Source organism: Mercurialis annua, linkage group LG2 (genome assembly GCF_937616625.2).
Source record: "Mercurialis annua linkage group LG2, ddMerAnnu1.2, whole genome shotgun sequence".
NCBI classification, from domain to species: Eukaryota; Viridiplantae; Streptophyta; class Magnoliopsida; order Malpighiales; family Euphorbiaceae; genus Mercurialis; species Mercurialis annua.
Window position 1 is genome coordinate 13,842,837 of NC_065571.1, and position 15,327 is coordinate 13,858,163.

General features: G+C 34.1%; 3 pseudogenes; all 3 read left to right on the top strand.

Moving 5' to 3' along the window:
- Positions 1-3,090: 3,090 nt before the first annotated feature.
- On the top strand, positions 3,091-4,674 carry LOC126668232 (wall-associated receptor kinase 5-like; annotated as a pseudogene).
- A 414-nt stretch (positions 4,675-5,088) lies between these two features.
- On the top strand, positions 5,089-5,951 carry LOC126668233 (wall-associated receptor kinase-like 3; annotated as a pseudogene).
- Positions 5,952-12,555: 6,604 nt separating this feature from the next.
- Positions 12,556-14,355, top strand: LOC126668234 (wall-associated receptor kinase 5-like; annotated as a pseudogene).
- The last annotated feature ends 972 nt before the right edge of the window (positions 14,356-15,327 follow it).

Below are 15,327 nucleotides of genomic sequence, written 5' to 3' on the forward strand. Positions count from 1 at the left end.
GCCAAAGTAAAATCCGATGTATTTTATCGAACCAAAAATTCCTAATCCTATATACTCTAACTAAAAGATAATAAGATTTAAGAACAAAGGGTCAACGCACCCTCTAAACTTGTGTCACGGGGTCATCTAACCCAATTTATACTTTTTTAAGCAACTAACCCCAAAATTCTTCATTTTCGGGTCAAGTAACCCATAATTGTATTTTTAAAACGCGTAAAATACAAATCGGAGGTGAGAGATGCAAAAAAGTAATTAAATACTTCCCTAATTGTTGCGATATAATTATCCGAAATCTGTTTTTTAAAATAAAAATATAAATTATTGGGTTATTTGACCCAAAAATGAAGAGTTTTGGGGTTAGTTGCTCAAAAAAGTATAAATTGGGTTAGATGACCCCGTGTTACAAGTTCAGGGGTGCGTTGACCCTTTGTTCTAAGATTTAATGTCGATTTATAATTTGGGTCTTTTATTAATGGTTTATTGAATAATTTAGTCAACAAAAATACACCGAAATGATAAATTTGAAATAAAATGAAAGTTCGTGCCTTTAAATGGCAACTTTTAAAGGACATGATTAAAATAAAACTTCGTGTAAAGTTCGTGATTTTTTTTAAGAATTAACCCTATTTGTTTTGTGTGGTTATCTGTGACGCTAGCTACGGGTTTCGGTACAATCATACCCATACCCTAGCGCCGGTCACGATCTCTAAAATTGGATCATGACATATATATATATTCCAAGCATTTGATCTGATTAAAACCCTAATCCCATAACCAACCTGGACTAGGGTAGAACTTCTAATAATAACGAGTAATAATGATTTCTCAAATCCTTTTGGTAAGGTCCCAAAATAGTTCAACCGAGTTTAATCTATACCAAGTGGTATAGTCCTAGGATAGTTTGACCGAGTTAAACTAGTACCATTTCTTATAACCAAAAGATCAAGTAATATGAGTCCCGAGATAGTTCGACCGAGTTCAACTCACTAGACACAGGTCCTGAGATAGTTCCACAGAGTTTAACCTCATATCTAACACAAAAGAGGAGAGTATTCTATAAAGCGATCGAGACTAATTCTATGACTTGCTCGGAACTAATGATCACACAGCCTATTGACACTTAATTGGTAGCTGTTTTCTCCCGGATCATATACTGATTTTCACAATATAGATATTCGATAATTCGATGCACAAATTCATATATATATATATATATATATATATATATATATATATATCGATAAAATAATATAATATGCGATGTAGTTTATTATTCATACTTATAATATCACAAAATAGATATAGTGTAATAATACACAAAAGTAAAGTGTAACTCACATGGATCGCTAATAATCCAAAATAACAAATATAAATGTCAATCCCCGTCAAACTCTTTTGGCTCACCAAAAATCGTAGTGTGATACTCCGTCGTATCTTACGTAGGATTTATCGTTAGAATAAATAATATAACGAATACTATTTTATAGATAATTCTCGACACAACACATAACGTTTAGTAAATAAACGTAACTCATTGTTTCCATATCGTATTAATCCCGTTATAAACTTAATACATCCTTTGTATTATTCTAGATATTAATCGAAAGCTCATTTGCTTAACTCATTACCCATCCTCTTTATAATTTTACTCGTTTTAACTTATATTGAAATCTTCTATACCAAGATTATTTATTATCAAACCACATTCTTATTGATGTTTCACTTAAATTTAGACCTTCACATTACACATTCTTCACTCAATCTTGAGGGGTCCGATTTAATCACATTACGCGTGAATTTTAATCCCATCCATCATCAAACGACTGATCGACTGAGCTGAAAACTTCTTTTCGAGCAGGGCTCCTCCATGAGTGTGCCTGCTCGACGAGCAGGCCTTCATGTGGGCAAGTCTGCTCACTGTGTAGACTACTAACTTGAGAAATCTTTGCTCGTCTAGCAAACTGCTCCTTTGAGCAGTCTTTGCTCGTTGCGAGCAGAGCACGACAATTCTCTCATGAGTCCCCCCCGAATTTATGACTACCCAAAACCATTATGTCATGCCTCTATATCATTACAACACAAAACCGAACTGAAAAACTTATAAAAATGTCAAAAACCACGTGGTTTCGGCTAGTTCGATTCGAACGCATAGTCTTGAATCAAAATAGCCCATTAATTTTCAAAACCCTAGCTAAAAGTTCAATTCTTATCTCTATTTAATGCTTGAAGATTATGGGGAACAAATTTCTGAAGAGAACGGAATGAAAATCACTCGATTCAGATGAGAAATGGCAAAACTCTAAGTGATCGAAGATGGTCGTCACTTTCCTTCTCCTCAAAGTTGTTGAGCTGAATTGTTTCTCTGATATATGAAATTCAATTCATGCATAAAGCCCCTTTTATAATGTGGCAAAGTTATTTCTTTGGTTCCTCATCTCTTTAGTTAACACCACTTATCCTTTTATCTTTTCTCTTTAACTAAACGATCATTAAACACTTTAACCCAAATACTTACGTATTATTTATACCCAAATAAATAATACTACTTCATAAATAACAATTCCTATCGATAACCTTTTAATTACGATTCTCGAGTATTAAAATAATATTTACCAATTCGGGACCTAAACTTAATTTTATAATATCTCTTACGATTTCCTTTAGTCCTGATTTCACTTCTTTTGTTGAATTCTAATATCAAAATTTCCTTATTAGAATTTTAAAACCGACCTACACGGGTCTTATTTTATTTAATTACTCTGATAATCTCTTATTCTTGTTGCTCCGGTCGTTCAAAACGAGACACGTTGGCCACTTTAGAAACGTCAAACTTACGGGCTTTTACACTTGACCAGAGAGAACGCAAGCCCTAATGCAAGATCTGGAGCAAAGAGTAACATCGATAATACTTTATCTCTTTGCTAGAGCATAAAAATCTATCTGAAATACTTTTTCTCGATGTAACTGGAGACGAAATGGAAGAAATCAAAGCGTTTGAATAGCTCGCGAAGTGCTGCCTATGTAGCGGCGGCGTAAAAAGGAGAAGCTTGGAGCAAGTAATTGAATATCTAAGCAGATTGAGACAGTTGAATGAAAGTTCACCGGCTCAACAGAACATCCTACAGTCTAGTTGTAAACATTCATCAACCCGACACCATTAGCATGAAAACATTTGAAATTAATCTTTACCCTACTGATTGCCTTTATATTTTGCAACCTTGTTGTATTAGAGAAGCAGTTAACTTTGTGCTATAAGAAAATAATGCATCCTTTCTTTATTTGGTAAACTCTAAATGTAGAGAAAATCAAGTGAAAAATATGTTTGCTCTTAAATTTTTTCTTGTTGTTTCCACACAACATATGACGTTTGTTCAAATTTGGTTGAATTTAAAAAACAAATTTAAAAAATGCCAGTGTGTAGACTTGTTCATAAGACTGGGTACCCGCCCGACCCGTACCCTTAAGGCCGAGATTTGACACTAATTTTTGGTTACACGTCCGGCCCGAGCCCGAACCCAAAAAAATCCTACTATTTTATAAGCGGCCTCAGACTTCTATTTTTATAATTAACACGTAGTTCCAATTTTTTTGGCTTGGCCCGTAAACATAAAGTGCAAGGGTCGGTGTTTGGTAGTAAAATTGAAGCCCTAGTCCGGGCTCAGGCCGAACATGGTCTTAAAAAATTAAAAAGCTTGGTAGGCCCTGCCCAAGACTAGACCGAGCCGGGATCATGAACATGTCTACATGTATGTGTATGAATAATAACATCACTTGTAGGTGTAAAGAGCTTAGGTCTTTGTTCAGAGACAAAACGTCAACTATTGGTTTATGAATTCATTTCAAATGGGAGTTTATTCCAGCATATCCCTCAGAGGAGGTCCCAAATACTAAGCAGTTAGAAAACCAGATTGCGAAGCGCTACATAGATTGCTTTAGAGCCTAATTATTTGCATTCCCTAGCAAGTATACCAATGCAAATAATTAGGCTTCGGTGAAAATTACACAACAAAGGTATCCGAGTTTAGAGCTTCGGTGTTTATTTCTCTAGGTCAAACATATATGACTACAAAAATACAAGGAACATTCAATTACTTGGATCCAGAATATCTCATAACCGACATTTTAAAAGTTAAGAGCAATATGTATAGTTTCGGTGTTGTGCTTGTTGAACTCTTGACCAGAGAGAACCTGAGCGCTAATGCAAGATCTGGAGCCAAGAGTAACATCATTCAATACTTTACCTCTTTCCTCGAGCGTAAGAATCTCTCTGAAATACTTTGTCTTGTTATAACTGAAGATGAAAAAAGAAGAAATCAAAGCGTTTGCATAACTGCAAAGTGCTGACTAAGTAGCAGCGGGGTGAAAAGGTGAAGCATGGAGCAAGTAGCTGAAAATCTAAGCAGGTTGAGACAATTAAATAGAAGTTCATCGGCTCAACGGAACAACCTAAAGTCAGAGCATTTGCTAGCTGTAAAGATCAATCAACCTGACACTATTAGCATGGTAACACTTGAAATAAATCTTTACTTTGCTGATAGCCTTTATATTTTTCAGTCTTGTTGTATTAGAGAAGCACTTATCTTTGTGCTACAAGAAAATAATGCATCTTTTATTTATTTGATCAACTCTAAATGTAGAGAAAATCAAGTGAAAAATTTGTTTGCTCTCGCTTGATTTTTTCTCTTGTTGTTTCCATACTACATATGACGTTTGTTGAGATTTGGTTGAATTTAAAAATAATTTGAAAAGTGCCAGTGTGTAGACTTGTTCATAGGACTAGGTACCTGTCGGGCCCATACCCTTAAGACCGGGCTTGGACGCTAATTTTCGGTTACACGTCTGGCCTAAGCCCGAACTCGTAAAAAGCCTGCTATTTAATGGGCAGCCTCAAACTTATTTTTTTTATAATTTTACACGCCGTTCCGATAATTTCGGCCCAGCCTGTAAAAGTAGAGTGCAAGGGTTGGCTTTGGGTAGTAAAATTAAAGCCTTAGTTCGGGCTCGGACCGGAACTGGTCTTACTTAAAAAATAAAAAAACCTGGTATGCCCAGCCCGGCCCATGAACATGTCTACATGTAAGTGTATGAATGGTAACATCATTTACAGGTGTAAAGATCTTATGTCTGTGTTTGGATACAAAACATCCAATTTTGGTTTACGAATTCATTTCAAATGGGAGTTTATTCCAGCATATCCATCAAAGGAGGACTCAAATACTAAGCAGTTGGAAAACCTGACTGCGAAGCGCTGCAGAGATTGCTCTAGCGCCTAATTATTTTCATTCCCTAGCTAACCTACCAATTATTTACGGAGACGTCAAGTCAGCTAACATCCTCATAGAAGAAAATTACACAACAAAGGTATCTTTGGAGCTTTGGTGTTTATTTCTCTAGGTCAAACATATATGACTACAAAAATACAAGGAACATTCGGCTACTTGGAATATCTCATGACCGACATTTTAACATAGAAGAGCGATATGTATAGTTTTGGTGTTGTGCTTGTTGAATTCCTGACTGGAGAGAACCCGAGCCCTAATGCAAGATCTGGAGCCAAGATTAACATCATTCAATAATTTACCTCATTGTTAGAGCGTAACAATCTCTTTGAAATAGTTTGTCACGTTGTAACTGAAGATGAAATGGAAGAAAACAAAGCGTTTGCATAGCTAGCAAAGTGCCGCTTAAGTAGCAGCGGGGTGAAAAGGCGAAGCATGGAGCAAGTAGCTTAAGATTGAAGCAGGTTCAGACAGTTGAATGAAAGTTCATCAGCTCAATACCTAAAGTTAGAGCATTTGTTAGCGGTAAACATCAATAAACCTGACATTGTTAGCATGTCAACATTTGAAATCAATCTTTACCTTGCTGATAGCCTTTATTTTTTGCAGTCTTGTTGTATTAGAGAAGCACTTATTTTTGTGATACAAGAAAATAACGCATCTTTTGTTTGATAAACTCTAAATGTAGAGAAAATCAAGTGAAAAATGTGCTTGCTCTCGCTTAATTTTTTTTGCTGGTTGTTGTCATACTACCTATAACGTTTGTTGAGATTTGGTTGCATATAAAAAGAATTTGATAAGTGCCAGTGTGTAGACTTGTTCATAGGACGGGGTACCCGTCCGACACGTATCCTTAGAACCGGGCTCTAACACTAATTTTTGGTTATATGACCGGCCCGAGCCCGAACTTGAACCCAAAAAAATTCTGCTATTTTATGAGAGGCCTCAGGCTTTTATTTTAATAATTATACACGTAGTTCCAAAAATTATGGCCCGGTCGTAAAAATAGAGTGCAAGGGTCGGTTTTTGGGTAGTAAAATTGAAATTCTGGTCCGGGCTCGGGCCGAACCTTGTCTTAAAAAATAAAAAAGCCTAGTAGGCCCAGCCCGAGATTAGACCGAGCCTAGCCCATGAACATTTCTACATTTATTATATTATACATGATTTCTAAATCAAAACGACATAGGTAACAAATGACAATAATTTTGTGCTTTGTAAAAAAATTGATGTAAGTTACTTGGTTTTTACAGCCTAATAAGTTAAATTTACATGGAAAAATATCATAATATATTCTTATATATATTAGATCTTACAATTCAATCCTTATATTTTATTTATTATAATACGTGGACGCTTACAAGTTTTTAGAAAAATCTAATAAAGTTTAATTGTATTATAATTAGTTTTAGATTATTATCTTTTTAATTGGTAGAATGAATATAATAAATAGTAAGGTTTAATGAATATGCAAATAAATTTTAAAGTTATTTTGAAGATATAGTTAATTATTTTTAATAATTATATAATGATAAATATCATAAATATATATTTAATTTAATGTCAAATGTAATATTCAATAATTTGTATTATTTATGGATGATAAATTTATCATAAAATGAAATGGCTATAATTTTTTTAATACGTTTGCGAGATAACATAATTTTTAAAATAACTCATTTATAACTGAGAAAAGTCGCAGGTGTGAGTAGAAGAGATGACAAAATAACATGATAAATTCAAACTTGACAATAAAAACAAATGTCTAATAATTTTTCCACAATCTTTTCATCTCTAAATATGTGTAACACCCCGTAAATTTAAAGAACTAAATTATTACAAGAGAGGGATACTTAATAGGACCGGGAGAACGTAAATTAAATTTGGGATAAATTTAATTTATAGTGTCTCTGCAAATATGAAATAGTTATAGAAGTTAAAATACTAAATTTGGATATTTATATTTTTACTAACGGGAATTAAGAAACGCTTATAAATTAAAATAAAATTATTTATAAGTTTCAAGTGAATATTTTTGGAGTCAATATTCACGGAATATTTTTAGGAAGTTATGCCTAAAATTTTATAAGATTTGGATATAGAAATTTTATTGAGAAGGACTAATTTAGCCCTAATAAATCTTAAATGATTTATTAAAAATAAAATATAGGTCCCGTGAAAATAAAAGTTAAGTTGTTATTCTTATTATGATTTATGGAATTTCTGGGTAACATTTCATAAAGTTTGGAGTTCGTTGTCCGTTTTAGTTACGGACGAGTATTTAAGAATTTGGGTTAAAATGACGCGTAAGTCATCAGGTACTAGTTTGACAATTAGCCAAACTATAAATATGATTTCAAATTCATTTGAAATCATATTACAGAAACCCTTTTCTTCGTCTTTAGCTTCAGTTGCAACGCGCGACTTAGGGTTTGACGGATTCGATCCGATTTCTCGCTTCTAACTCGAATTTCTTCGTGAATCAATAGTAATCGAGGTAATAATCGTTATTTTGAATTCGGTTCTATAAAATTTGGATTATAATTGAATATATAATGGTTATCGTATCTAAATGATCAAATACGAATCGATTTTACGTTCCGATTGCGGAAACGAGTTGCTTTGGTGTGAATTAGCGTATTGGATCGAGATATTGCGTTTAAGCACGTCAGAAAGTTCCGGGGAAGTGCCATGTGGCTGCGCGAAATGCATAGCCAAAGGGGCTGCGCCGACGCACGGCCCAGACTACGCGGATGCATAGTGTAATACCCCGTACGTTTGACGTTGCCGAAGTGAGCAACATAATTTAAATTAGTGGTCAGAGCGACTAGAAAAGGGAGTTAGCGAAGAAATTACGTAATTTAGGACGAGGATAGGTCGATATTGAAATTTAAAAAAAGAAATTTCAATATTTGTAATGCCTAAAATAATTAAACGGGACTAAGGAAAAGTTGGAATTAAAAATAAGATTAAGTCCCCGAAAAATTAGAAAATGGAATTTTGTTGCCCGAAAAATATTAAATAAATAAATTATTGACGGGAATCAGTAATTAAGAAAATAATATTGATAATTTGGATATCAATATTCATAAAATAAAAATAAGGATGAAAAAATCGTTTACGCTCAAATTGGAAAATTGAGCGTTTTAGCCAAAATTTGGCAAAATCGATTAGCGGAGTCTAATTAGTGGGTTGGTGGAAGAGTATTATTTATTTGGACATAAATAATACGAAATTTATCGAGATTTAACGATTGAGTGATTTTTGGACTAAATTGAGCAAAGGAAAAGCTTAGGACTAAATGTTGAGGAGGTGGCTTCATTAAGGGTTCAAGTGCATTTTTGCCATAAATATATATAGTTAATTATATGATTTAAGATCAGAATATACACCCATTTTCTCAGCTCAAACCCTCACCATCTTCATCTTCTCAACTCCATATGAAAACCAAACTTCAATTCACCATAACTTATTCGTTTTAGCTCGGTTTTGGTCGATTCTTGCGGCAACGGAAAGAGGAGAACCATACCTACTGATTGAGCCCAATAAATCAAGGTATAAATCTCATATTAAGGTTAGGATTGCTTCTGTAATTTTCTGTTTTGGTGATAATTGTTGAAAGTGATGCTATAAGCTTAGAATTAATAGTTTTGGCATGATTTTGGTTAAATTTAAACTAAAATTAAGGGTGGTTGAGTGAGGTTGTGAGAGTTGTGTTTGGGTTGATGATTTGGTGAGATTAAAGGGTGTTTGGTGGCTGTTTTCCAGCCATGGTGGCCGGATTTCTCACCGTGCCGAAGCACGGTGGGTTGCTGCCGTGAGCAGCAGCCCTGGTGCGACGCACCAGGGCATTGGCCGGCCCCTCCCTTGTCAAAAAAGGGGAGGGCTGAGTTGAGGGGGAGGGGTCTGATGCCACCCTCCGTTCGTGTTCGAATGCGTAATTGTTTCGATAGTTAACAGAGTTACGAAGCTAGAAATCAAACCTAACGTAAAAACAGTTGTTAGAATAAAATATTAATGAATTGTAATTGAAATTGGATAAAGATTATGACATGGTTAATAATTTATATATAGGTTATTATATTTAGTTATAGGTTTATTTAAATTGATTGAAACGTTAAAAGAATAACCATAAAATTGACGTTTTAAACATAGAACGTAAATGACGTAACTTACGTTAAAAAAAATGCAATATCAAAATTGATAGGTAAAATGGTTATAGGAAATGTAATAGGGCTTTCCTAAATTGATTATAAGGTTAATGACTTAGTAAAATTTTCATGTTAAACAAATTGTTAAACGTTGCTTTTGTAACGTGTCCGAATCGAATAGGAATCGATAGGCGACGTTTAATGAGTTAAGTTACGTTTTGAGTAAGGTTAAGGGTGAACCTAAGTAAGAATTATATGGTTGATATATGTTGCTTTAAACTCAATTTGCTAAGAGAAAAGATATTAAGGTTAAGCATTTTGAGATTTAAAGACAAAAAGGCGATATTGACGTAACAACACAACGAAGCGCATTTAGATGTTTGAGCGGGTTTTATAGGATTGATTGGGTATTATAGATGGGCTGAAGTTAAGAGGACTTACCTTAATATAATAATTTAGTAGCTTCGATTTCATAATGCCAATATAATTTAAATGCATTTTGAACCTCGTTTGTGACAGACAAACCGAGAGGCGACGAGATCGACGGTTTTGGCCTAGGAGTATTCGGCCAAGACTAATGCGTATAAATGATTTTGATTGGAAAGCAAGGAGTGAGTATACTTTACTCTCGCGTATTATTACGCTATAAGCATATTATTAAATATTTTATTTATAAGTTATAAAAACACATCGCATTATATGATGATTTGTTGTGATTTGAGATTATATGAACTAAATGGTTATTCTACCGTGGGATACACGGAGTATGAATTATTATATATACATAGATGAGTATATACATATGTATACTAATAGTTTATGTTTGATAATTAAATTGTGAACTCATTTATTATATATTTGAGAATGAATTATATATTTGGTGTTGGATCAAATTGTGGAATGTTTTTTTGTTGTTTGTTTTATGTGTAAAATATCGTATATCGCTGATTGCTATTTGTTCTATGTTGAAAATGATGTGTGATCCGAAGGAACAAGCTACCTATTGGGTGTCAATAGGCCGTGTGATCACCGGTGTCTATAAGAGTCTAGTTGTGTGTATATAGAAATGTTTGATATGAGCTCATTAAATGTTGATCATATTTATGATTATGAAATGGAATATGTTTGTGTATCGGAAAGGATGATTATAATTTTGGCAGATACGAGGTAACTCGGTCGAACTATATCGGGACCCGTATCTGGTGAGTAACTCGGTTGAACTATCTCGGGACTCACACCTTGGGATTAAGTAGTGGCATAAGTAACTCGGTTGAACTATCTCAGGATTATGCCACGTGGTCACGAGTAACTCGGTTGAACTATCTCGGGACCGTACCACTTGGATCAAAATGATTTGATATGAATACGATACATGTTAGGAAAGGTTAGGAGTTTAAGATTAAGGTTTCTATCTGATCAAATATTTGTTTGTAATGTGATAATATTATATTTGTTTAAATAAATGAATTTCAATTGCGATGTTATTTTTGTGGTAATACCGTTAGTAAAGTATATATCACTCAGCTTAAGCTGACCCCGTGGTTTTTATAACATTTCAGGTACCTAGACTTGGAGTGACTAAAAGTCCATCGTTTTGCCGGAAGTTTGTTTAGCTATGTACAGTCCGACTTCCGCGACCGCTGCAGTAGTACATTGTGTGACCAATCATGACCTAGGATTTATAGTGTTGAAAAATGTTATAGCTGCCGTTGTCTATAATATGAATATTATAAGGATGTTAGATTTATGCAGTCGGTGTTTATATAATGACTATTAATGTTTTCATAATTAAATGCTTCCGTGTTATAACATAATTGAAAAAAAAAATTATAGTGAATTTCAGGCTTGCTACGGGATTCGGAACTACAATTCCCATTCCCTAGCGCCGGTCGCGGCCCTCGATTTTGGGTCGTGACACATAGCCATGCCGACTTGACGACATTTGAACGATTTATCATCTTTTCGTTTAGTATACCTGAATTTGACTTAAATGGATTTTGAAATACGAACTAGGACGTTCTAATGGATTAAAAAGGACTTGGAAAATTAAGGACAATTTGATTAATTAAAACATAAAGACGTTTTAATTAGGTCCTATATTAATCAAAGTAATTAATAATTAGAGTACCATATGTTGATATCGAGATAGAGGATAGACTATATACGTTATACGTCTAATAATGTTTATAGAGCCTACTCTTTAGAGATAGAATTCTTATTTGAATTTTTTTTAAGAATTGAATTCTAACTAGATCCGACGGGCCAACGGGCTACCGGACCAGCGGATTAGGGGACATTCAAATCGTGTTTTGAGGATAGAGGTTCTGTGAGTTTGCATTTCACTTTTTAATATTGATACCCAAAATTTTTATAACCCAAAATGTTATTTAAATCACATTCCATTGAGTCGGTTTGAAACCGATATAGATCCATTGAAACATGTTGGCAATAAGGCTGTGTGATCACCGGTACCGATACTATAGACTAAGCATGTAATTATCTAGAGAGATAGGGATGATTATATTAAGTCATTGGGCAATAGAAATGTTGGTGACCCTGACTTAATGGGTAGTCTTGAGGCGGCAGTAACTTGTTTACGGCCTAGATACCCAGTACAAAATTTGAGACGACAGTGATTAAGTTCACGATCTAAATTGATGTATCAGACTATGATGTGAAATATTGTGGTTCATACTATAGTTTTACCCATTAGGGTTTGATATTTAGGGTTTCATCTAGATCGGTTGTCTGGCTGGATAATAAATGTTTCTCATGCGATTTCTGTTTTGTTAATATTTCTAAGTAATTATGTGAACTCACTCAATAGTGACCCCCGTTGATATTTCCCTTCTACGGGTAAATAGATTTTGAAGTGACAAGGCTTCTTGTTCTTTCTTCGAAAGTCATATCTAAACAAAGGTCACTCTAGAGCAGCAGAGTAATTCGGTTTATCCCACCATAGTTCATTTATTTATACGCTTCGCTCTAATTTGAAACTACCGTCGGGTATCTATGTGTTGAAAATGTTGCATGTTTGTACAACGAGGGCTTTTTCCAGTTGTTTATAAAAAAACTGGATTTGTATTTAAAGATATGTGTTTGTATAACTGTTTTTAACCGGTCACCTGATGTTTGAACTGGTGTACACTGCTAGCATTAGATTCGGACATGGCTATCATATAAGGTATGACATGTACGCGTACTACCCTGAGTCCAGGAATGCAATCGCAGGGTTTTGATTACATGTTTATTTAAAGATTTTCAAATAGTTACAAAAAGAGATTGAGACCTTTTATGTTTTCAAAACGCGAAAAGTTTTTACTGTATTTTCTAGGCTTGCTAGAGGTTTCGGAACAACCATTCCCATTACCTAGCGCCGGTCTCGACTCAAATTTCGGGGTGGAAATCGGATCGTGACAATATGAATTTTGTCAAATAATAATTTGATTGCTGAATTTTTTAAAAGTATCATTGTATCAATTTTTAATTATAATATGTTTTTGATCAATATTAATTTTATAAATAATAATATTAATGAGATCAGTAAATAATAGCTCTTGATTTTTTTTATGAGTAATAGCTCTTGATTAACATAATAAATGTTAAAATTTGATAAATATGTTTAATTGCATAGCAGAGCAAACCATGAAAGCAGTCATAATGAATTTATGAAAATCAACTGTTCAATAAATGTATTTTAATATAAGTTTAATCATCAAAAAATGTCAAACCTTTATGTATTGTGTCGGTTACAACTCCGGCCCGAACCCAAACACCAAAAAAGCTTGCTATTTTATGGGTCATCTGAGACTTCTAATTTACATGTAGTAACGGAAAAGTAAAATTAGAGTGCAAGGCTCGCCATTTGGTAGTAAAATTGAAGCGACTCTAGGCTCGGGCCGAACTTGTTCTTACTTAAAAAATAAAAAATTCTGATAGGCCCGGCCCAAGACCTGACCAAGCATGGCCCATGTATATGTCTACATGTATGTGTGTGAATAGTAACATCACTTGTAGGTGTAAAGATCTTAGGTGTGTTTGGAGAAAAAACATCCACTATTGGTTTACGAATTCATTTCAAATGGGAGTTTATTCCAGCATATCCATCAGAGGAGGTCTCAAATACTAAGCAGTGGGAAAACCCGACTACGAATCGCTGCAGAGATTGCTCTACCGCTTAATTATTTGCATTCCCTAGCCAACCCACCAATTATAAACGGAGACGTCAAGTCAGCTAACATCCTCATAGATGAAAATTACACGGCAAAGGTATCCTATTTTGGAGCTTCGGTTTTTATTTCTCCACGTCAAACATATATGGCTACAAAAATACAAGGAATTTGAGATACTTGGATCAAGAATATCTCATGACCTACATTTTAACAGAGAAGAGCGATGTGCATAGTTCTGGTGTTGTGCTTGTTGAACTCTTGACCGGAGAGAACCCGAGCCCTAATGCAAGATCAGGAGCCAAGAGTAACATCATTTAATAATTTACCTCTTTGTTAGAGCGTAACAGTCTCTCTGAAATAGTTTGTCCCGTTGTAATTGAAGATGAAATGGAAAAAATCAAAGCGTTTGGATAGCTAGCAAAGTGATGCCTAAGTAGCAGCGGGGTGAAAAGGCGAAGCATGGAGAACGCAGCTGAAGATCTAAGAAGGGTGAGATAGCTGAATGAAGGTTCATTAGCTAAACAGAACAACCTAACATTAGAGCATTTGCTAGCTGTAAACATCAATCAACCTGACATCATTAGCATGGCAACATTTGAAATTAATCTTTACCCTGCTGATAGCCTTTTTATATTGCTGTGTTGTATTAGAGAAACACTTATTTTTGTGATACAAGAAAATAATCAATCTTTAGTTTATTTGATAAACTCTAAATGTAGAGAAAATCAAGTGAAAAATGTGTTTGCTCTCGCTTAATTTTTTTTCTGGTTATTGTCGTACTACATATGACGTTTGTTGAGTTTTGATTAAATTTAAAAATAATTTGGAAAGTGCCCGTGTGTAGACTTGTTCATAGGATTGGGCACCCGCCCGACACGTATCCTTAGGACCGGGCTCAGACTCTATATTTGTTTACACGTTCGGCCCGAGTCTGAATCCGAACCCGAACCCGAAAAAATTCTACTATTTTATGGGAGGCATCAGACTTCTATTTTTATAATTTTACACGTGGTTCCAAAAATTAAGGCGCGGTCGTAAAAATAGAGTGCAAGGGTCAACATTACGTAGTAAAATTGAAGTTTTGGTCCGGGCTCGGGCCGAACCTTGTCTTACTAAAAAATGAAAAAGCTTAATAGGCCCGGCCCATGAACATTTCTACATGTATTATATTATATATGATTTCTAAATCAAAACGACATAGGTACCAAATGACAATAATTTGGTGTATAGAAACAAAACAGCAAGCGGAGCTTTGCAAAGAAATTGATGTAAGTTACTTGGTTTTTACAGCCTAATAAGTTAAAAAGAACATGACAAATATATCATAATATCTATTAGATCTTACAATTCAATCCTTAAATTTTATTTATTATAATGATTCAATTATTTTTAAAAAATAATAATTTGGTAAATTATGACATCTTATAGATTTATAAAAAAAATATTTTTATACCATAGTACATAAAATATTTTTTGTATAGAGTCATTTTTATTTTATTTTGCTGATTTTAAAAAAAATTGTAATTTATATTAGAACAAATCATTAAAACCCCTATGAGGCATGTTAAAATGTATTGACTCGTTCGTTATTTTTTGTAAAAACATTATGACAACCCTCATATTTTATTCTGTTTAATATGATGATATATTCTGCGAGTCGAGAAGTTTTGTCCTATTTAATAACCTAACTGTAGTAATTTCTAAATTCAGCTCATGTGGACACTTACA